The 23,845-nt window shown below is 36.1% G+C and overlaps 1 protein-coding gene across 2 annotated transcripts in view; it reads left to right on the top strand.

The window, feature by feature from the left end:
• The window catches only part of TENM3 (teneurin transmembrane protein 3), a 960,849-nt gene that overhangs the window by 589,401 nt on the left and 347,603 nt on the right, over nucleotides 1–23,845 (top strand). For both annotated transcript variants that reach the window (XM_079305926.1, XM_079305927.1), the window contains exon 7: nucleotides 23,378–23,626. The gene's annotated coding sequence lies outside the window, so the exon portion shown is untranslated. The remainder of the gene's footprint in view (nucleotides 1–23,377; nucleotides 23,627–23,845) is intronic.

Here is a 23,845-nt window from a genome sequence, read left to right as displayed (position 1 = left end):
TGAAATGGGCTAAACTATATTAATGTCTTAACAGCAGTATGCTCTTATGGATCTCTATGCACAGAGTATCCCATGCTGGTACTTGCAGCAAGTATTTAATCTAAAGCAGTGTCAGGTGTGCTTCTGAAGGGGTTTGCAGCTGAAAGTGCCTTACTGCTTGTCTGTCTGAGCAGCATAAGCATGGAAAAATCAACTGCAAGTGCAGAATGGGAGAAGGGGTAATGTCTTGCCTGCTGTGATGCTCATGAATCAAGAGATAGTTTATGTTAATGATTCCTGTACTGGAGATGAGTATAGTAAGCCTAGACTTTTGGTTTGAAAGGTTGCTGGAATAGAAGTTGCTGGAATACCGAGTTGTTTCCTTCTTCATGAACAGGTGTGGACTGACAGGTTTAATTTTGTGGAAAGAAAAATTTGTCATGTTAGTGCTAAATTTAAAGTATTGCCTCTTAGATGCTTTTTCTTTTGCTCTGCCTTTGCAGTCTAGATTAACAGTGGGAATAAATTGATAGAAAATCTAATTGTGAATAAAGATTTGCAGCAGAACTACATGCTACGTAGAGATTCATACAGGAGGATGGAAATTTTTTTTTCACAAGGTACCTAAATTATGGAAACATTCTCTGGGGTGGTATTTAATGGCACCCTAAAATTTTTAATTAGACAAAGCAATCAATCTCTTTTTATACTAGCTTAGACATTTCCTGGAGAATGTAACAGAACAAAAATTATCCATTTTCTAATATTTAAAAATTAAATGACAAATAATTTATATCACCAAAAAAATAATATACCTCAGTGTAGCTGCTGGGGCTGGGGGTTTTGCCCCAGGCTGCCACAACAAGCCAGATAAAACATTCCCAGTGGAACAGCCTTTCCTGGCTTCTTTGGGCAGACTTCAGCCACAAGGTCCTTAAATGCAAACAAGGCTCAGGCTTAGGCTATCAGCTCTTTTGTGATTCCAGTTTGCTTGCAGCACTTTCTTAGCCAGCAAGAAAGAGATCTGGGAAAGCTGCACAGAGGTTCCACAGGCAACTTTATTTCTGCAAAGGGGTGCAACAGCAAATCCAAGTACATACAGTATCAAAGGGGTTTTATAGGGTTGGGGTGGCTTGGGAGATGAATCAATAGTGTTACAACTTGAAAGCTATCCAACTACATAAAAGTTTTAGGTGAAGAAGTGGCCAATTACTTAGAGAATTGAGAAAGGACCAATTAGGGCTCTAAAAGATAACATGGGGTCTACAGGGGAGTGTACTACTTCTAGCATGAGTCATTCTAAGGAAGGATTTCTTATCGCAGGGATGATTTTCCAGGGAGGCCCTGAAAGGGTATCTGTATCATCCACACCTCAGGTGTCCTGGAGCCTGTTACCTCTCTGGGTGTCAGTATCAGAAAATTACAAAATTTCATATTTCTGCTGGATGCCAGTCACTTATTAATTTTCCATGGATTATGAAGGTTGACATATTCTTCAGGCTACTTGCTCTGGCAGAAGTACAGTGAGCCTAAATGCAGAGGTTGTACGACTAGAAAAATAATCGCTTAAAAATTATTCTCTGGTTGTATATTAATAATTATTTAGGTTTGGAGGGACCTCTGAAGGTTTCCTCATTCATCTCCTTGGTCAGCTCCAAGCAGGCCTGGTTAGATGGGGTTGCTCAGTGCTGTGTCCAGCTGAGTCTTGAATCCCAGCAGGATGGGGACCCCATGACATCTCTGAGCATCCTGTGCTGGTGTTTGTCCATCCCTGCAGTAAATACTTACTCATTTTGGATAAACTAGAAAGAAGGAACTGCTTTATCCTGCTGTTGTGGTCCACTGACCCCTTCTTTTCCTGAATCTGGGCATAAACCAAAGGAGCTGCTTTCATCCTGCAGCTCTTGCTGCACTGCTTTCTTCTCCTCATAGAGGAGAACACTTCTTACACTGAAATACTTTAAAAAATATGTAGTCTGATTGGAATTTTGTGTTAGTGAGAAAGAGCACAGTTCTGGTTGAATCTGCTTCAATAATTGACTTTCCATTTTCTATAGGAGTCTATTACAAGGTGAAAGAAAGTCTAAGAGACATTGGCAGCACTTGGGCTACTATTTCTTTAACTCTAGAGGTAAGGTGTTGTTAAGTGTTGTTTGGTATTGTATGGGAAAGGAAGTGAAAGGAAACTGGAAAAATAAGAATGGTGTTTAAGAAACCTGACATTACCACGTATAAAACAGTTTGTCTGTTTCTGTGGATGTCTATAACCAATAATATTTGTACTTATCTTTTACCAATGTTACATACCTTTTACCCTTCATCCACTGGAATGCAGAACTTTCTACTTCCCCCACCTCTAGTTGATAAATATTTTAAATAGGTGTGTTTTTTCCTTCTCTCCCTGGCAGCAGAAAAAAGTACTTTAACTATTTGTTCAGTTATCTAACCATGATGATAGTGGATTTTATGAGTGAATATCTGGGAATCCAGTTTTTGATTGAGGCAAAGTCAATCACTTTTTTTTTTTTTTTTTTTTGCCCGGACAGTATTTCCCTGAAGTTTCTCACTGTGAGAAAGCTTTGGATGAAGATGGGTTTTGCCTACTTCCAAAATACTAAATGTCAGCCTCTGTACCTCAGTTTTAAAAACTGGGCACTCATCAGTTATAGAAAGGTGGTAGTAACTCTTCTCTTATTGAGGAAGGTAGGGGCTTACCAAGAGAATGAAGTATTGGTTTTAATTTTTTAGCATCTTAATTAATTAAATTTGTATTATTCTAGGAAGTAAGGATTATGCTGAAATATAAATTTTAGTAAGATTTCTTTTGAGAAAATGAACTCATAAATTGATACTGCACTGTGGAATGCTATCACTTACCAGACTAAGGATATACCAAAAGGTTAATCGTGTGTTCTCTTTTTCTGAGGCAGCTTTTTCTAGGAATAGCTGTTTTTAAGCTTTTCATTCCAATTTTTGTCAACTAGATTTCTACAATGAACAGCCCAAAGGAGGATAAACAGGGGATTCTGTTGTGGAATGCACTTCCTTTTTATTTTAAGTGTCAATTAACCCTTTTAAAAACTTTCTTTTGATGTGACCGCACAAAGGGAGACCCATACACCCCTTTGGGATTTGCCTGCAGTGAACCTTGTTCAAAAATCATGACCTTGGCTATCCAAGTGACAAGTCTCTCAAGTTGTTAAAGTAGATTTAAATGAGAAGAAAGCAGGATGTCAAATATGCTGTAGATGTAGTGTAGCAGTACCAGTTGAAGCACATATGAGTGTATCAACCACACAGGCTGCTGCTGACAGGAAGGAAACCAAATCCACCAGCATACAGGGAGACACAGCAACATTCCCATATCTGAACTTGCAAGCATTTAATACATAAAAATGAATACAGATTATACTTTTCTTTGTCTGGGGTTAAGAATATCAGCAAAGTCTTTCTTGGTAACAAGGACATTCTTTGTAATGTAGATATATGTATACCTTTGCCTTTGCAGTCATAACAACTTCTTGTCAAATGAGCCAAAAAGTCCCAAGTGAGACTTTCCCATTGTGATAGAACAAGAACTCAATAACTTGTTATTCAAAACCCTGTGATAGAATATATTTCTGTCTTCAGAAATTGGGTTCTTTGCTCATTTCCCTGGGAAAAAATGCACTCCAGTGATTGTTTCAATGTATGCACTGGGTTATAAAGGGAGTTTCAGAGATACTGTACTTATCAGATGCACATGAACAGTTTGTGGTTTGAAGAGGGAACCTGGGATGGAGAAATCCAACCTTCTGTATCAAATTTTACCCAGTGGAATATGGAATTAAACAATTCTATTGTGTTTAAAATTTTATTTTGTCTGTTGGAACACTAGACCATATGGTTTACTTGAGAAGCTTATGGATGGTCTGTTCATCTTTGTTTCCTTTTTTCTGCTTTATGTATCAGATAATATAAGGAAATGTATTGAGTATCAAAGGTAAACCTTGACATTCAGTATGGTGTTTTGCTGTATCTTATGTCTTATTTGTTTTATTGTAATACAAAAGTTATGTCTTTTTATTATTTAGGTTGCACATTTGAACTAAAGTCAGATCGAGCTGATGTATAAAAATCAGGTAATTGTGAAATATTTAATTAGAAAAGGGTATGGATCTTGTGTTTCACAAGAACTAGTTACAGAACTAAACAGCCTCAGGAAATATTATGTGAATGAGGCTTGAGCTGTATGTTCTGACATCTGTCAGTCTTTTTGAAATTGTTAGAAAATCCTGGTGATGGTGTTTTGGGGTGTGTTTTTTTGGGGTTATTTTTGTTTGTTTGTTGTTTTGGTTTATTTTGGGGGTTTTGTTTGTTTTTATTCTTTTCACTGTTGCAAACAGTTTGTCTTATTTTTTACATTTTTTATAGAATAGTTTACAAATGGAAAATTTTCTTAAGATCTATATTTAGAATACAGTATAGCTAACCTGTAGAAATGCTTAAGTTATGCAAATATATATGCTTTGTGAGATAGATGAGAAGGCTGTATTTCACTAGTTATATAGCTTTTAGCATTCCTGATTATTGCAGTTTATTTAGGTCCATGTTTTGAGCATATTGCATTGTTTCTTACTTCTGAGACTAAGTGAAACAGCCTCACAAAGAAATGCCCTTTGATGACAAGATGGCAAAGTAGCACTGAATGAGCAGAAGAGGAGTATGCCAGACTATAATAATGTTTGTAATGTTCATTAAACTGTTTGTTAAGTAATATATTCGGACAGATGAGTGTTTCCCAGCTTTCTACATAGCCCATTATGTGTTCTAGTAAATTAAAACTAGGAAACCTTTGTTGGAGTTATAGTGTTCAAACTGACATCTAATTCCCCCAGACAATAGGTACAAGACTGCAAGCCTCTCTAATTCTTTCCAGTCTTTACATTTATTGATTCTTTTGTAAACGTGTTTCATCCAATCTATTACAAACTGCACTGGTTAGAAGTGTGAAGTTTACCAGGTCTGACCTAAGGCACATTAAAAACAGCAGCTGTCTGCCATACAGCTGCTCATCCCAGATTTACTTCCAAGCACTAGAAAATCTGAACCTTTAATGGCTTGCTGGTTTGGTTCCTGCTTTGCTTAGAGGGACTGACATGTTAGTTCTTTGATCTATCTGATCTGGAACTGAATTTAGTTCAGATATCATTTGTATTCTAGCTTCTAAATGTTTTATTACTCGAGTTGGCTTATATAAGTAGTTTATTTTGATGCAGGACTTCATTTTCCCTAGTCTTGAGTAATGTTTTGCATATACACATGTACATTTCTTACTGCAAAGTATGGATTTAATCCCTTTTTTTCTTAACATTTCAGGTTTTTTGCATGCCTTATTATTGCAAATAATTCATTCATAATCTCTGAATGGATAGAAAGAACAGTAAATTTTAGTGAAATGAGCACAATACATTTTTATTATTTTCTTCATCTTATACTGTAAAACATATGCAATAAATAATTGATAGTAAAAAAACACATCTTATTTTTCCCCACCATATTCATCACTAGTTTCAAAGCTTTGAAGTTCAGTGAATAATTTATGATAGTTGTTAGTGTAAGGAAATCTAACTGTACTTCTGATCCTGCTTGCTTTTTGTCCTGGTTGTTCTCAAGCATAACTTTGATTGGTAGCCAAATTGAATGATAAAGAATGTTTGAATAACTGATAGGAATCATTAAACAGATGAAAATTAAATCAGCTATTTTTAATTTTAAAAAATTAGAAATACTTAATGAAAATTTGGTGAATCCTGAATTTATTTTTTATTAAATTTTGTATGAATCTCATAAGACAATTAAGTGAATGTTTTTAATACATAGTGGGACATGTTTTCAGCTTGCTTTTGTTTTCAAAACTTCAATCAGGGTGTTTTTTATCCTGGTTAAATATCTTGCTGAGATCTGTTGCATTTGCTGAGAATGTAACAAAAGGTGCAAGAGTACAAAAACAAAGAAATGCATGTTTTTAGCCTTTACTCAAATGTTCCATAAAATGTTTTAATTCCTTTGTTTTCCCTTGCTTGCATGGAAAACCCTAAGATTTTGGAGAGATTTTTAAGCATTGAAGAATTTTTTTTTCATGTCATTCAAGCACAAAAGGTTAGCTTTTATTTGTGTCCTTAAAAAAGTTCTTAAACGATCCGGTAATACATTGTGAGTTTTCAAATATATTCTGACTTATCTAAAACTTGAAATAAAACAGAAGGAAAAAATGCATGACCACAGACAGAGAAATAAAAATTCTGTGTAATTCTGTAACTTCCAGGTTTATGATATCTCCAGTTTAACCCTCAAAATAGGGTGAAATCAGGGCAAATAGCAAAGTAGTTTGAGTCCATCCTCATTTGGCTACAAAAAGCAATGCAGTGTAAAACCTCATGTGGAATTTTGCCAAACTGAGTGGGGAACTGCTGTAGAAGTTTGATGTACCTAAGAATTTTTTTTTTTTTTAAGTATTGTGTGCATATAAATGGAGACACACGGTAGTGCTTGTGCTGAAGGCGACAGGAGTGCAGAGGAATCTCTGCCATCCTAGCTCGGGGCAGGCTGCAACCTGCAGTGCTTTTCTTGCTGTGTGGCTGTGCATATGTGGAGCCCCAGGCCTTTGTTTCTCACACTGGTGGTCTGGGCAGCGTGGGATGTTAATGGCTTCTGGTTTGTGCAGCTGTAATTACAACGAGGCATCACAGTGAAGCTTTAAAGAATATTTTCAATGCAGGGCTGAATATATAAGGCACTAACAGGAGGAGGCTGTTATTCAATGGTCTGCTGTCTTCTGGGTCTAAGGTTTAGGCTGGTTTGTGAGGATTTCTACTTAAAGGTGATTTATAGGTATCATGAGCCAGATGTTGTGAAAGTTACTAAAGAATAGCAAGGACTTGTTATTGCCTTTCAGAAATTTATTGTCTCTCAAGGTTTCCTGTACACCACTGTTATTTCCCTTGAAATTGTGGGACCTGCCTTGTGTGGGCAAGACTACATTAAGCCATTATTATCATTAGTTCTAATTTTTCTGGTGTGGCAGATGACAGAAGAGGAATGTTTTGGGAAGTTTCTGACTTTGACCAATATGGTGATAATTTCACTTGGCAAAGGCACATTACTACTTTCTCCCTATGGAGTAATAAAAAACTTCACCCGAAAATGAATTTGTTAGATGATTTAAGGGAAAAAAAAAAAAAAACCAAAAAAACCCCACCATCTTTTATAATTAAAAGAGTTAGCCTAAATATAGCTGTTACCATCGACTGCTTAGTGTTGTTGGACAGTGGCAAATTGTTTCCTTTAGGGATCTGTAAATGATGTGCTGAGCAAGTATTCAATCTTCACTTAGTAGCTTTAGCTGCTTCTTGAAAAGTACTTTGGTTTGCTTTTGTTCTAAAAGCTCTTCTTTTTCTTTCCTTCCATGGTTTCTCTCTCATGCTTGTTTTGTCTATTTTTCACTGCTGCAGTGCAAAACCAGTGATAAACAGTTGATAGGGCAATTGATGAACACCCGTATTCTTTTGGAAGCTTTAAGATTGTTAAAGGATTATCGGCAAATAACACTACAAGAAACGTGTGACTACAGTGTGATCTCATGCATGTTAATTTTTCACTGCAAGAAGAACCTGCATGCTCACCTGGAGCACCTCTGGCTTCATAGATCACCTTGAAGGACTGGGGCTTGCTTTTTGTGAGGAACGTGGTTTGCAACAATACATCACCTTCATCTCCTTGCTCCTAGAGAGAATCTGCTGACAGCAGGGCTATGATAGAACAGGCCACATCCACCATTGACTTTTTACTTTCTGTGTCACCTTGGGACATCATGTCTGGTTTCTTAGTAATGATAATTCTGTAATGGTTTTAGTACTTAGCTTTTTTTGTTGTCTTGTGCAGCCTACTGGCTATTCACAAGTTCATGTGTTGCACAAAGTGGGTGCAAAAATGCTGTAGAAGAGGAAAAATCTCTGTCATTTTCAAGCTGCTTTTTTTTTTTTTTTTTCTGGAGACTGGGTGAATACTTAAAAATTGTGCTAATTTTTGTTAGGTTGTAATCTAGTTTTGTAAACATCTGGATTTCTTGGCAAGGAAGATGAAGCAGAAAAGGTGGAGAAAAGACTGACTTCAAGGATAAAAGGAGCCTTAACTAAAGGAAGCAGGTTATGTGTGCATTGCCAATGTTCAAGATAGAATACTGCTCACACACAGCGCTCAGTTATCTGCAGAACAAAGGAACAGCTTACATAACTCTCAGTACAGAGAGATCCAGTAGTAATTTTCATGACCCCTTGTAATCTCATAAAAGGTGAGGTATTCACAAATTCAGTGCTTGGTTCTGCTTATTGAAAATCTTTGGAGTTAAATGAATAAAACTAACTTGTGTAGCTATTAGTGAATGCCTTTGTGGACTAAATATTACTTTTCAGGTCACTGGAATCACCAGTTAAACTATCAAAACCAGTGTGCTTTAATTCAAATAATTATTTTTTGTGCAAATCTACTTGAAGTAATAAGTAATTCTTGGTAAAAAATATGAAAATTGGAATTTGACAAATGTGTGTTTGCACATCACCTTCCTGTAAGTACTGAACTCTGTCTTTAATGTGTATTAGTTGTTAAATCAAGTCAGATGTCTGAGGTGAGAACTGGAGAGCTGATAGCAAATATTCATAGTGGAAGCTGATAACAGCCTTAATTAAGCTGCTGCTATCTTTCCATGATAAATTTAGAACTTCTCCATAAGTCATCTGACTTAATGCTCCATTTGTGTCCAGGAGTGTTTGATTTAGATCAGTGTCTGTTAAGAAATCTGCAGATGTCTCTGTGATAGCTCTAGCTGTCTCTCACAGAGGAGCCTGGGATCTTTGTTTTGCTGTGCTGCACTGTAGAGAATAAGGGGTACATTGACCTAAAGCTGACCTTCCAGCATTTACCTTTTTCAAGGCTGGCATACCCTGAGAAATACTTATTTCTTTAATGACTTTCTCATACCAATCTTTAAATCCAGAATTCCTTAATCTTTTTGTTACTGTACTTGTTTAATTTGAAGAAGCTTTACCTTGAAAATAAGGCTAAAAGGATTATTTTAGAATAATTCTAGAACCTCAGGTGGGCACAGTCCAAGACAGTTCTATTCATATAGTGTTAATTGTAATTAAACTGAAAGGCTCTGAGATAACAAATCATGTGAATTTTTTGAGTAGTGATTTAGTGTTATGTCACCAGATTGTTTGGATGGATTTGTTGTCTGCTGATTTTGCTTTCAGCAGTTATATGCATTGTACATCCCTTAATTATCAGTGACTGAACTGAGACACTTCTTTTTATTTTAATGCTTTTCAGGGAAGGGAAGAATAACTTGATTTGAAAATTATTACTTGTAGTAGAAATTTTTGATTAAAAAATAAAACATGACCTTTTTTCCTGTATAGAAATTCTGTTGTCATTTCTGAGTCAGATATTTTAATAGCATTCTTCTTTATAGTTAGAAAAAATCATGGGAGAGTCCAGTGCTACTCCTTCACAGAGTGTGAATACCCAGTATTCAGAATTGGCAATTCATACAGTTGTCTAAACTTGAGATAAAATGGATCATGAACTTGATGTAAATTATAAAAGTCATCTGCATATCTGTCTAGAAGTCCAGTATTCATGTATTTTGTGTGAAAACAAACACAAAACAGAAGAGTTGTTTCACCAGAACCTGAGATTTTTGGATTTTTTTTTTTTTTCTAGGAGGACCTTGAAATTTAATTTTAATTTAGTTACTTTTGTGCACGTGTGCACTTATGCATCTCTGTTGCTCTGTGATGTTGCTGATTCAGCAGTGTTTCATAACTTCTGAGGTGTTAGGATTTCTTGGCTCACATATGAGCCAGTGTGCATAACCTTGATGTGCTTAAAGTTACAAAAGTTGCTTCTTGGGCAATTGCCATTTGTAAGAAACTGATGGGTAAATACAATATTGGTCATCAGTCATTAAGACAGTGGCCAGTTGAATCGAATTTGTATCTGGAATGATAAATTTTTTGCAATTATGTGTCTGGATGGTTAGTACAGTTAGATAGTTATAAATTTTTACTTTTTTATAGTTTTGTCTATGCATATAGCTATATTGATAGATAGCATACATAGTAAATTAGCAAATAAGCTGTCACAAAAATAGCTGAAAAATACTTTCCCAAAAATAGCTAAGCAGCTAGTGTTTACATTTCTCTAGTCTGTAATTATTCTGTTGTATTTGTCTGCTTGTCATCAGATTAGTTGTATTTTAGGGAAATTGAAACCAAAATTGTAGATGCTTCTCTGTGCAGGGATCTGTTACTCTACTGAGGTACTAGAAATGCTTCTGGACAAAATAAACATTCTGTGTGAGCAGTTCTGTGTATCAGAGGTGTAGGAGCATCAAACAGGAGGGTGCATATCCAGAACATATGTGGGGCTTACATTTTCTGAAGAGATTCTCTGCTTTGTGGTTAGGAAGGTGACACATGTAAGAAACTCCTGCAGATGAGTGGATATCAGTTTTGCTTTTTTCTCTCTCTCCCCTCAGTTTGCATACTGCCCTCTTTGCTGAAGTATTTGCAAAACACTTCACTGTAGTAGTAGCTGTGTTTCCAAAGTGCTGCTGAGTACAGAAGCAGATGGCAGCTCAGTCATTTATCCATCTTGCACTATTTATTTCTTTTCTTTCTCTGGAAACAAATTAATTGATGTTAAGCTGTTGCTTCCTCTCTCCTTCTTTTCCTGCTTGCTCACTTAAAAAAATAAAAAATTAAGAGGAGAAGATAGAAATCATGTCTGATTTCTGTTGGTGGTTTTTCTTTTGTTCTTCTAGTTGTGAATATTTTAGTGCTATAATGAGAGGTCTTTGAAAAGTTGTAGAAGGTGATGTACCAAAAGGCTAAAAATTAGCTAAGACAAATCAGTATCTTCTGTTTCTAGAAGTACACGTGTCAAGATGATGATAAGAATGTGTCTAAAATGCAAATTAGTGCTGAAGGTTTGTGTGGGTTTTCTGGGACCGTAGGGAGACATCACCAGTCTAACTTCCTTCCATTTTGTGTCCTTTTGGACAGTGTGGGTTTTTAAAGACTTCTGATGAGTCCTCATGTGAAATAAACAGCTACTTTCCTCTCTAGCACAAACTGTGCCAGGTGGATTTGGCACTGCCTGGAGAACTCTACTTACAAAGATAACTATCAGCAATTCATTGCCTACACAGAAGGTTGTATCAAATTAGGTCTCAAACTCCACTGAGGCTTTATTTGTTTGTTTTTATTACATCATGAACAGACCATAAGATTTTTTTGTGCTGTTTTCAATCCTTTAGAATATGGTCAGAATGAAATAATTTTAACAAAATCAATTGATGGTCTGCTCAAAAAGAAGACTTTGCTCTTCAGAAAACACTTACTTATTTGAAGTACTAGACCATCATTTTGTGTGGATGCAGTTAATTTGGTATATTGAAATTACTGCTGATGGGCTGGGGGAATAAACTAAAGAAATATAGGATGGTGAGCATACATTGACCAGGACAGTCATTTCACTAAAGAAAAATATATAAGGTTAGAGTAGATCCCACTGCCTTAGAGCTGAGGGAGAGAGGTAAATAAAAAAGGAAGCAACCCAAATGCTGAGCTAAAGTTTATGTTGCAAGATCTATAAGCTATTCAGTACTTGGAAGACTTGAGCTAGAGTTGTCTTCTGTTAAAGGATTTTGCTTTCTTTAAGGAATAATATGATCACACAAGTGCTATGTGCATAGACTTAATTTGTATGGGTTGTGAAGTGTGGAGAAGATGGTGGGGTAGAGAGGCCATGAAAATGGGTTCCTGCCCTCGCTTCTCAGTTTTCATGGTGGTCATACATTCCCCTCATACAAGTTTGTGGAAAAGGTAGGGAAACTGTTGATCCATCAATTTAAACAGCATTTGCAGAATTTGAAATCTCTGATTTCAGCAAGCACACTGCCTTACATTTGTGCTTCCTGCACACATTTTGTGAAAGGTGGCTGTTTATTTTGTTTGGATATTGCAAACAATGTGAATTTCGCCATGGGTTTATGTGAATGAGACTACATTTTAATAATTTTTTTCACTGTCTTTCTTCAAACACAAATCCTAGTCTGGAAAAGGAAATGACACAATCCTGGACTGGTTGGCAGTAGCACAGTAAATGGTGAGGAAAAGGGTGGTACTGCATGACTCTTATACGCCTCTGGGAAATTGAGATTCTTTCTCAGATCTGATACTTAAAGAACTGTGAATCCCTGAATAATATTGCCCATAAATTGTTCTACATTAATTTCCATTCCAATTCTGTGCAGCACATGTAAGTGAAAATCTTGGAAATACGTTTGCTAAATCATGTGGTAAATGGTCTTGTTGATGACTGCAGAGTTGCTCTGGGGTTGGAGCTATTAAGCACTTATTATGGGAATCCAACAGGGCAAATTAAGAGAAACCTGTGTGTGTGCTTGTTATTTTAGGACTTGTATGCTTTCTTCTGAGAGACCTCATGTAGGACCCCATGACCTAAAAAATACTTAATATCTTTTAGTCAGAGGTTAAGTTTTGAAATTTCAGTTACTGACCTATCAACAGTGGAAACAATCATCTTAAAGGGAGGGTTTAGTGTGTTATTCTTTAATGCTGAAAAGCTGAATATTGCTGTTAATAATACCTATAAAGTAGCTTTTTAGCATTCTGCCTAGTTGTATGTGGTATTTTCACTTATAACTGTGTCTTTTTATAAATTGGGGGGGATAATTTATGTTTCATTGTAAGTAACTGCCAAGTGGGTTTCTTATTTGTTTGTAACACCATTGTAAGCATTTCTTTAATTTGGGAATGTTCAGATGCAGTGGTTGTAACTTAAATCTATACATAAGTGTTCCTTGGAAATACTATTCCAAGTACACAAAACCTTTGTGCATGGTAGAATTTGCCATTATAATGAATTCTTTCATAAAAGAACTAATGCATGGTATTTTTTGCAGGTTTTAACGGTTACATTTCTAGGCTTAAATGTGTGATCTATTTAAAACAAGTATTGCTCCTGTTTAGAATGCTGGACACCTCCCCAGATGTAGGATTTTAGAGATTTAACAGTTTTTAATGCCAGTATACGAATGTATGCTTTTATATAAATTTCAAAATTCACTTGGGAGCAGGTGAATCCTCTCTCTCACTATTTCTTTTTCTAACTTCCCCCAGCTTTCTCTGAAATATTACCTATCTGAAAAACTGCCATAGTCCTCTAATGCCATTTTTGCCAGGATCATAAGCATTTTCAGAAACATTCTTGAGCAGCATTACTGACAGATCCTGAGCTCCAGCTGAATCAGTTAAGTCTTTTGATGGCATAATTATTTTGCCAGCCGTCGCTCTTGTAACAGTGTAACTCCCCTTTGACAAAAAATGAGGTCGTTCATCTTTTGTAAGATTCATATATGAGCTTTATCACTATAGTAATAAAATTCATTGCTTGGTCGGTGAGCACAAAGGACTCATAGCACTGGAAATTGTAACCACACTTACTTACATTGCCATGTGCACAGTTAGGTTGCTATTAGAATAAACACATCAAAATGCATCTGTAAATAAACAGGGCATGTGTGTTTTGGATTCATTTATAGAATGATGGACAGTTTGAACAAAATTGTAAAAATACCTGAAACCATATTCTCTCCTTCCTGCTTTATCTCAGATTTCTTTGGTAGGGCTAATAAACTTTTTTTTTTAAAAAAAATTATTATATTCATTTACAGCTAATATTCTAGGACCCTATGTTGTCTTTTAATTACATTGTCCCACCATCCTTGCCAGTCAGTTTATAAGGCTCTATTATCTCCCATTTGCATAAGCAGTGGTTAGATGGCTTCTCTGTAAACTATATTCTAATCATGTATATTCACCAGTATTCACTTTTTAAAAAAATTTTCATCCCTGTACTTTTGTTTGAAATATTATTAAAAGTATCCAAAATTATTCTTATCTATAGTTACAGAATGATTTAATAATTACAGCAGTAATTATTAAATCCAATTATGGTCTGACTGACTGCATTGCCATTAAGGAATGATTTTCATTCAGTGATGTTTTGGGAAGATTCTAACACTATGAGTGAATGTGTTGGGCTGGGAACTGTGGCAGCTTTGCTTTGGTGCATCTGCTTGCATTGCTACTGTGAATAATTGTCATCAAGCACAGGGGAGAACTGTAGAGGTCAGGCAGTGGTACTGCTTTACCTGCAGCCACCAACCTGCCCAGATCTGTCTGCTACACAAACCACAATGTCCTCATGGCTTGCAAATCACACTGCCTGTAAACCCTGACAGTGGAGACAGATGAAAAGAATAACTGAAGTCTAAAAATGGTGTGTTTAGGCTTTTTTTTCAGGCATTTTCTTCCATGGTGCCCAGCATTTTCTGTTTGTATTTAAGGAAAAAGGTGCATAGCCTTTTGGAGGTGGCATGCAGCAGCATGCAGGGATGCCTGATGGTAGCAGTAAAGAACTTTCCACTCCAGAGCACTCCTGAAAGGAATTTCAGACTTCTGATTGCAAGGCAGCAATAGAAAGGATAAGCGAATAGGCTGGAGCAGAAACAATTCCCTTTGTTGTGTGAGTGCATAAAAATACTTCTAAAATGAAGATTGTTAATTAATCCATTGTTGTTGATGTATCACATTGAGCTTCTGTTAGGCTCATCGTTTCTAAAATAATCCAGGCAGTTGAACACATGCATCCAATGTGCATTGAATGCTAAAGCAAACTCAAGTCATTGACTGCTCTTCTTAATGAAGTGCTGGTGGTGGTGGGAAGCATAATAGACATTGCTTTTAATGACATTAAGTTTGCACACAGTCCCAAGCATGCCAATATCTCTAGGTGATACCCATCTTCTTCAATTTCAAGATTTCTATTATTGTAAGAGCTATAGATATCTAAAGAGAAACAGTAAAATTAATTTAGCACGTCTTAATTTTTAACTGTTTGTTTTCCATCCCTCTTGGATAGAAGCTGATTTGTGAGGAACCTGTTTTATCCTTATAAGTGGATCTTCTACTAAGGTTTTTAAAGCATCCCTGAGTCCTAATAAGTAATGGAAAAAGGAGAAATCTTCTATTCCTGCAGACTACAGCTGCAAAGTATTTCAGAATATTGTGTAACAAATCACTGCAAGCTATTCTGTACAAATGATGAAACTGGATAAAATACCATATGGTGCTGCACAGTACTTCAAAGAATTATTTCAATATTATGAATGGGCTAAAATATCACATGCAGATTTATTCAGTCTAATTGGGACTTCACAGTTGTACTGTTGTTAAGGAGAATATCTGTGCAGGCTAAGTTGTGAGCAGGGGAGGTGAAATCAGACTATAGTACAATATAAACTAGATGAGAATTAACTTTTCCTAAAATGCATAACAAACATGATCATCTAGCATGCTGTTAGCAGCAGCACAGTAGGTTTTATGGTGCTTTTGTAATTTGGATACTCTGATTCGGAGTCTAATTGGATTCCTGGGCAACACTGAATGGAAACATTCTTAAGTTGTGTAGAGACTATTTGAAATAATGGGATCGACATTAACCTTTTAAAGTTTCCTATTTAAAAATCTGTTTGAAAAGATTAAAAAAAATAAGCTTCAGTAGAATTAGAGATTTCAGGAAAAGCTATTCTCATGTCATGGACTGTAGGCATTTGTTCTGTTTGGCTCTGTAATAGATAAAATAAACTCGTTTGGGTTTTTTTCCTGACCTCCAATTACAAATGTAAACCAAGGAGTTAAAAAACCTCCAATTCAACTTGAAAGAAAATAACTGCCTTGAAATTCAGCCAAAAAATTGTTGTTTAGGATGTCAATAAATACTTACAGAAAAACTTAAAATCAGGGAGGCACAGTATATTCAATGATTTTGTGTTTCAGGGAGGAGATGCTGATATAGATGCACTGAGTACTTCCACTTCTGAAAAAAAAAAAAAAAAAAAAAAAAGGTACATTTGGCTTTTTTTTAACTATAACTCACATTTTTGAGGTTGATGCTCTCTTGTTGCTTAAGCAAAAGTAAGGCAGGGGTGCACTGTTTTCATGTGTCCTTGCCCATGCTTTTATAAAACAAATCAAGGCTGTTTCAGAAAGCTGTGCAAGCAAATATTAACCTTAGGCTGCTCTTATTTCCTTTAGTAGTGTTAATTCTTTCTGAAACTGTACACCTTGCAATCATTAAAATGTCAGTGCAAATGAGGAATTCTGTGGACCTGGCAAAGGGGATGGACAGAAGAAGCAGTGACTTTGATTTTAATTGTTACAAAATTTCCTTAACTTCATTAGACTCTGTGATACTTGTAAGTCTCATCAGTGTGTGACTGAAAGGATGCTGTGATGTGTCTGGTAATCTCATGTCTTCTGCATATTGATTGTTTGATGCCAGGCTGTGGAAAGTGTACAAATGTTGAGCTGGAATCACAACAGGAAATAAAACCCACAAGTGATGCAGCGCAAAACTTTTACCTGGCATAGAACTAATAATGATGTTAATGTTTGCCTTTTTAAAAATTATTATTAAAAGGAGCATCTTTTACAAGGGAATAGCTGCTGGCTAGACTGACTTTTCACATTTGAACTCAGAAGCAGTTAATCATCCTTTAACAGGTTTAGAAGACATTTGTGAGTCTGATCTACAGGTGGTCATACAAAGTGAATTAAGAATTCTAATGGGAGCAGTACTTCCCAAAGCACTGGAAAATACCTGGAGAAAGGAGAAATACATTCAACATGGTCTCAAGGGAGCTGAGAAATTCCCTTAGGACAAGAAAAAGCTATGTTAAGAGAAGCTTGCAGATGCAAAATAGCTTTGGTCTGAGCAGTTTGTTCTTGCTATAGAGGAAACTGAGGCAGGGAAATGAGAGTGCCTTTGCTGTTTTGTTTGCATGTGCATATGTTTGTTTTAACATTATCTGAAGTTAAAATCCAAATCTGGAATTACTATCCTTGTCACTCATTTTCCTTGTGGTATGACTGATTGATCTAGAATGCCTTCAGGTTTTGGAGCCCTGTGAAGCACTGCAGTGCTTCAGTGAACAGGATTTCATGAGGTCAGAATTAGGAGGCTTGATCATCTCTACTGCATTGCCTAATTTAAGAGAAGAAAATGGGGATATTTGCCAATGTGGACAAGGAGAGGGATTGTGCCAAAGTCTCGTCAGAGCCTTGAACTCCAGGGACCTGCTGTCCTTTCTTGTTAACACTGTCAAAATAGTGCATCTCTATTAGTTCACTGAAAGATATTCCTTCTGACTTTTGACCAGTAATCACCTTTTCAGGGTAGTATATATTTTTTTCTTTTTTTCTTTTTTTTTTTTTTTTTTCTTGTTTGGGAAACTCATAATTCAGGTCATGAATGTATATTTTGTAGTTCTATCAGCTCTTGTTAGTGTCTCATTAAAGGGTTCTCCAGTGTGTGGTATGGTAAATTGGGGAATAATTACAGTTGTAGGGGTATTCTTCAGGTCATCTAGTTCAGCTCCTTGCTCAAAGCAGGGCTTCCTTCAAAGTGGAGTCAGGTGGTTGAGGTTGTTGTTAAGTCAAACTCAGAAAATCCCCAAGGATGAAGATTTCACAGCTTTTCTTGGCAGGCAGTTCTAGCCCTTAACCAGCCTCATTATGAAGCTATGGGGATGCTGATTTGGGTGTCTCATTTTGACTTCTGGGTAAGATGCAGACTAATTGAACATACCAAGCCTGTTTGTTTTTATCTAGAGCTTTTAACTGATGCCCTCTAAGAATACTGAATTGCTTTTAAATCAGTATTAGGATTTTAATTGTTGGAATCTGTTTTGATATATTAGAGCTGTGAGGGAATGTTTTGTAACTCATGACATGTTTAATTCTGTTACCTTTTAACACAGTTTATGTACATTTATGTTTTGTTTCTCCAGTGTGTAAGGGGAGCTCAGCTAATGCTGAGATGAGGAGCTTGCATTTATCTGAGTTTTGCATCTACCTCTGTAAAGGGTATTATTTTCAGCTGTTTTCAGAAGAAAAAACAAACTGCTGTAATAGGTGCATCCAGCTGCATAGCTTGAGAATTGTATTATTCCCAAGAGAATATAGACTCTATAAAATATAGGGTCTGAAAATAGTTGATAATCTAGTTAAAACATGAAAATGCTGTTATGTGTCTTCTTGCAGGGAAAATAAAAGTGAGAAGGTGTAGGGTTTTTCTCTTGTGACCCTCTAGCTAACCAGGAACTTCTAAAATTACATAGATCATTGAAGATAGTTATCCAAAAGGTTTTATCACTTTTCATGTCTCTGAAAATTATTTTTCTTTCTATATGAACACTACTATCTTTTGAAGAAAGGGGCTTGACTGCAGTGCTAATGAAGTGTAAAGAACTAGAGCTGTCACTGCTGCAAATGGTATTTTCAGGAACAAGAAGTTGGTTTACTTGATACCTCATAGCAAATGTCTGTGAAAGTCTAAGGTGCTGTCTGTGTGAATTATGATGGAAGTGTTGAGAGAGGAGGTGTTTATTTAGTCTGTCTGGTATGTCTCTTCCAAAATACACCTTTGGGTACCTACTTTGGGAACATATTTCTAAAGCAAAACCAGTGTGTTTAATACACTTCTCTCACTTGGGGAGACTTGCAAATGGTGAATTACACCAGTCATTCCAAGCACTTCTCAGAAAAACCCATCCATGTACTGTGCTCCACAAGTTTTGACCACTTGACTGAGAAACTTTTTAAAAAATATTGTAAGAAATATTCTAACATTACTTTTACTAATTTTATGTATTTTTAGAAAAAATTTTGTGGTGTATTTTTCTTAGACTTAATTTATGTAAGGATCCCTTAAATACCTTTTCATACTAGAAGTAGAAATTACGTCTTCTCTGTAATATAAACCTACAAGTTGGAATGGATTGTGATGTTGTAAAATATTACAGAACTTCTGTTCACCTCAGGTTAACTTGATAGGTCACTGGATCAGCATTGCAAGGGACAAAGCAAACAACAGCTATGCACTTGCTACACCTGCATTTTTATGTTGGTCTCTGAACCTGTTAAAAACTACTTGAACTCAAAGTTCTTGAACTGAATTGCCAAGCAAGGACTTGCCTTAGAAAATGGGAGCACAGCCCCTATTCTGAGTTTCAATAATAATCTCTTGTCAAGAGACAAAGGTTAAGACCCTATTTCTATTAGGTAGGTCTCAGGCATTTGGACTTTTGAGAATCCCTGGAAACACCCTTGTGATGACCCTATGTGTTTGTAACAATCCTGCTGCTAATCTTCTATTGATTCTTATTTTTTTTTTTTGTCAAGTACATAAGTATCTCTCTGTTCATACATAGTGTTAAAGGCAAATCTAGTACATGAAAGACTCCAACCAACTATGTTAGTCCAGGCCAAGAAAGGTGGAGTATGGGTTCTTAACACAACCATTTGATGATTTTAAGATTTAGCTGTATGAAAAAAATTTCCTTTAGATAGTTATTATTACCTAATTATCACCTAAACTTTTACTAATTTAATCTGAAATGCTAAATAGAAATACTTTTTTGTGATAATATAGTATTATTTGTATATTAAAGGATATGCAAGTAAATCCTCAATTTATGCATGATTTTGGCTTTATCATGATGTTTTCTGAAAATAGGAATAGGTGTGCTGATCTTGCTCTTGAATATTCATCTCCTTTTCTTAGTGATCTAAAGCTAGGGAAGGTACTTTACTGTTATGTTCAGAGTAATTTGTTATCAGTTGTTAAAGTGCTACATAATTGTTTATTATAGGGTTAAAATCTTGTTCGGCCATTTGTTATGGAGAGTTAAAATATTGACTGCAATGTAAGAAATTCAACTCTATTTGAATTATTAATATCCCCCCCAACTGACATCTCAAGTGAGAGCATTGTCACTTACAAGTAGTGGGCTGCTTTAGCAATATCTGCTTGTCATGAACTCATGGCCATAATAGAATTGCATATAATGGATGAAGTAAAAAAATTGGCTGGGGAATTAATAGCTATAACTTACTTTCTGGTTATACTGCCTTTTCTTTCTTAGAAAATACATGTGCTTTGATATTTATTGCAGATACACATTCTCAAGTGACAGTTAAGTTATGTTTTCTTTTTGAGTGTAAAAAGTAATTAATTTAGTGGAGATTCACATGGCAATGTGGGAGAGAGAAAGCAGAGTTGTAGTTCTACATTTCCCTCACTCCATGTCCTTTCTACCTGCTCTTCAGCCCTGGCACTGACAACTTGCTCTTTAGTTTGCTGCTGTGACTTCTCCACAGCTCCAGCCCTACATGGTGGCTGAGCTCTGCACATCACATCCCACCTTCCATCTCTTCAGTCAAGTACCTCTGTTTCCTTGTCTTCAACATAAGTTATGGCTTAACAGTACAATAAATCAGCCACTGGAGTATCCAGTACCCCAGTACAAGATCAAAGTACAATTCTGAGTCGATAGCAAAAATTCACTCCTCTGGTTTGTTTTTTTTTTTTTTACTTCCCAGAAGCAGTTTTATGTTGGAATGCATGTCTCTTATCCATGCAATTCTGTCCATACTATTCTGACCTGGTGCAGGACAGAGTTGTCTTGTTTGCACTTGCCTAAACTCACTCTGGCTGGTTTGGCCATGTAGAAATTGGTTTTGTTGAGGTAAAGTTTGTACCATTAGACCATGGAGTAGTGCTCCTCTGCTGCCACTGTTCTGAGAATCACTGCCTTGTTAGTCTAGTAAACATTTTTAGTTTGAGTGCTGGCAGCTTATCATGTCAATCATTGACAGAGGTAAATTCCCCTCTGTATCAATGCAGCAGGAAATTTTTTCTGCATTCTTTTTACAGCCATCAGCCAAGGCTACAAACTGAGCCTTTTGGGTGTGATTCTGTAGAGCTGGTCTTAGAATTTATGAAATGATCAGAAGTTATGAATTCTAAAAAGAAATACCTAGGTAGACTAAACAAGAGGTATTGTAAAGAATTAGAAAATTTATTTTTATGAAAAAGTATAGAACTGATGACAACAAACTGTTTTATGGCTTTACTGTGTACCATATGGTCAATGTCAGTCAGCTTCTCTGGTCGAGCATTTCCACTGTATGTTCTTCTCCTGGGACATTCCCTTTTCCTCATCTATTGTAAGGGTGGCAGAGCCATGTGGCTTTAGTGTTTAGGGAGCCTGTTGAAGAATTTTGTGGAGGGAATTTGAATTGTCAAAGTCCAGAAGGTTTGTCATTGGGGTGTTGGTTTTTTATTTTTTGTTTGTTTGTGGGTTTTTGTTTCATTTTTGTTTTTCCATTTTCCCGCTCTTGCCCTTTCCCCCAAGCTTATTTCTCTCTTTGAGAGGAATATTTCTCTCTTTCTCTCTCTGTCTAATTGAAAAATACTGTGCAATTGGTTACTGAAGTCTTCTTTTTCTGTGAATCACTAAATTCCCTTACTTGTGTCGTATACTGTATGGCATAATTACTGTATTGATTGAGAAAAAAAAAAAAAAAAGAAATGTCTTTGCTTTTTGAGATTTCCTTTAAATTTTCAGTCACTGAGGATACCTCCCAAGAAATTAAACCTCTCCTAGACTGAATACCTTAAAATCACCATCTCATTTCTGTTATTTATGTATACTTTTTTATGACAGCATTTAATTTTTAAATTTCATAAATCCTATATATAATAAATTTAGATAGCAAAATCAAATACAATTGACACAAAGTTTAGGAAGTGAGAAAATGAGAGTGTGATGCTGTTAGATACAATCTTGTTACTGTTTTCCTGTGGTATCAGTGATGGACTCTGTAGCAAACACATAATTAAAGATTGCATCAAAATGCATGAAGTAATAAACTCAGTTTATGTATTAATATTTAGATTTAATCTCACTTGCCATCATAACCATTTCATTCCATATTTTTTTATTGGGCACCTTTCTGAATGGATAATGTAGTTTTTAAATGTGGGTTTTGGACTCTTAATTCCTCTCCATTGCAGGAGAGTCTGCCATACAAACTGTGGAAATATTTAACAAATACCTGGAAGAGAATGACAAGTTTATATTCAGGAGACAGATGTGTTTGAGAGATCTGATTGAGTCTGCTCCTTATTCCAGTAATTTGGATGACCTCTGGTACTTAAAGGACTGCAAAACTGGATTGACAGCTCTGTATGCCAGACTGAGTGGCTATTGCCTCAAAGAAAATCCTGATTGCTGCAGGTGTTTACCCCAAGATGCAAAGAAGGTTGCTCTTTCCTGTAGTGCAGATTTCATGCTCATGTTTTAAAAAGCATTATCTCTCTCCTGTCCCTGTAGCTGTGTTATTACACTGTTGATTAATCTGGGTCCTTTAAGGTGTACTGATGGTGTTTGTGGAATAGGACAGAGTTTTAGTGACCAGGGCATGAAAGAAAATCAAGATTTCTGACAGATTATGTGGAAAATAGCAATGAAACAGCTGATCTGAACTAAGAAAAGGTATTTTTGTAGTTTAAGAGACATACCCAGTCAGAGTTTCAAAGTCAATTGAAGCCCAGTTGGTTCTATCTTTAAAAAGTTGCCATTTTAATTTACTGTGACACCTGGTGGCCACCAACACATCAGGTATTCCCCTGGTATGCTGTTCCACTTTGTCCTGTCAGTGCAGGAGCAGATTCTAGCCCTCAGGTTGGCAGAGGATCACCTTCAGTAACAAATGGGAGTCATGTACTGCTGAAATAATGGCTTCTGTGTCACTTACACTATTACCTTTGGTTTTGACATTTAGCTGGTGGGAAAAAGAATATGCTTAAGTAGAGTCTTCTCTGCCATAAAATATTTGGTTTTCTGCCATACATTAAAAATAGTTAATAAGGAATAAGTGTCTTAGCTCTAGCCAGCTGGACCTCTTGATGCTATTGGTCTGATGGTGTAATAACTCTGGCAAGTTCTGTGAGCTAGTAAAAATAGTGAATGTCCCTTTATGTGAAGAGTTTTCTGTTTATTGAGAAATTTCTAGGAACAAGATCAAGTTCCATTGTTTAAATATATTTTAGTAGTACATATCGCAGCAAAATTTTTCAGTATCATTTTTTAGTTTTCCTGTATGGTTTCTTAGTAATGTGTTTCCTTTCTAATGAATAGTTTTGGTTGGAAATCTGTGGTAAAAAAAGCACTATTCCTCTGACTTCAGCATTTTAGAACATTTATTTCTAGTATACCTTTAAAAGAGGTAATTTAAGAAAACTATAACTTTTCTGGTGCTCTTTCTCATGGAAATGTGTTTAAAGATAAGTATCAATGGTAAACAGAATAAGATACAGAAAAAACAGTCTTAGAACTGAGAATTCTGTTCTTTCTTGGCAGCATCTAAGCCAGTCTGACCAAGAGCAAGACTACTCTGTCCATCTAAGCCAGTCTGACCAAGAGCAAGACTCCTCCCATAGCCACTGCTGTTAAACTGTTCAGGTCCTTGACAGCTGGATCATTTACTGACCCTTCTCTTCATGTGGCTTCTTCTGGGATCAAATACAGCACTGCCATGCTGAGCATTTCCCAAAGGCAGGAGGACTGAACAAGAGACAGACTTATCTTAGATTGACGACTAGATTGATGGTAAGCAGCACAGAAGGTTCAAGCCTCATGCTAGCATAAAATCATTTGACAGATAGAAATATTTGCTTATAAATTGAAAGAGTAGGTAATAGTAGTGGTTTTTTATGATTACATTACATGATATTTTGTGATTACACAGACTAATAGCTAGCAGATGGCAGAGTATACATTTTACTTGTTTACCAAGTTGATGGATGGCAGTGATTGAAAAACATTTTT

Source organism: Erithacus rubecula, assembly GCF_903797595.1.
Source record: "Erithacus rubecula genome assembly, chromosome: 5".
Lineage (NCBI taxonomy): Eukaryota > Metazoa > Chordata > Aves > Passeriformes > Muscicapidae > Erithacus > Erithacus rubecula.
Note: the sequence above shows the minus strand (reverse complement) of the source record. Positions and strands in the feature narration are given on the sequence as shown.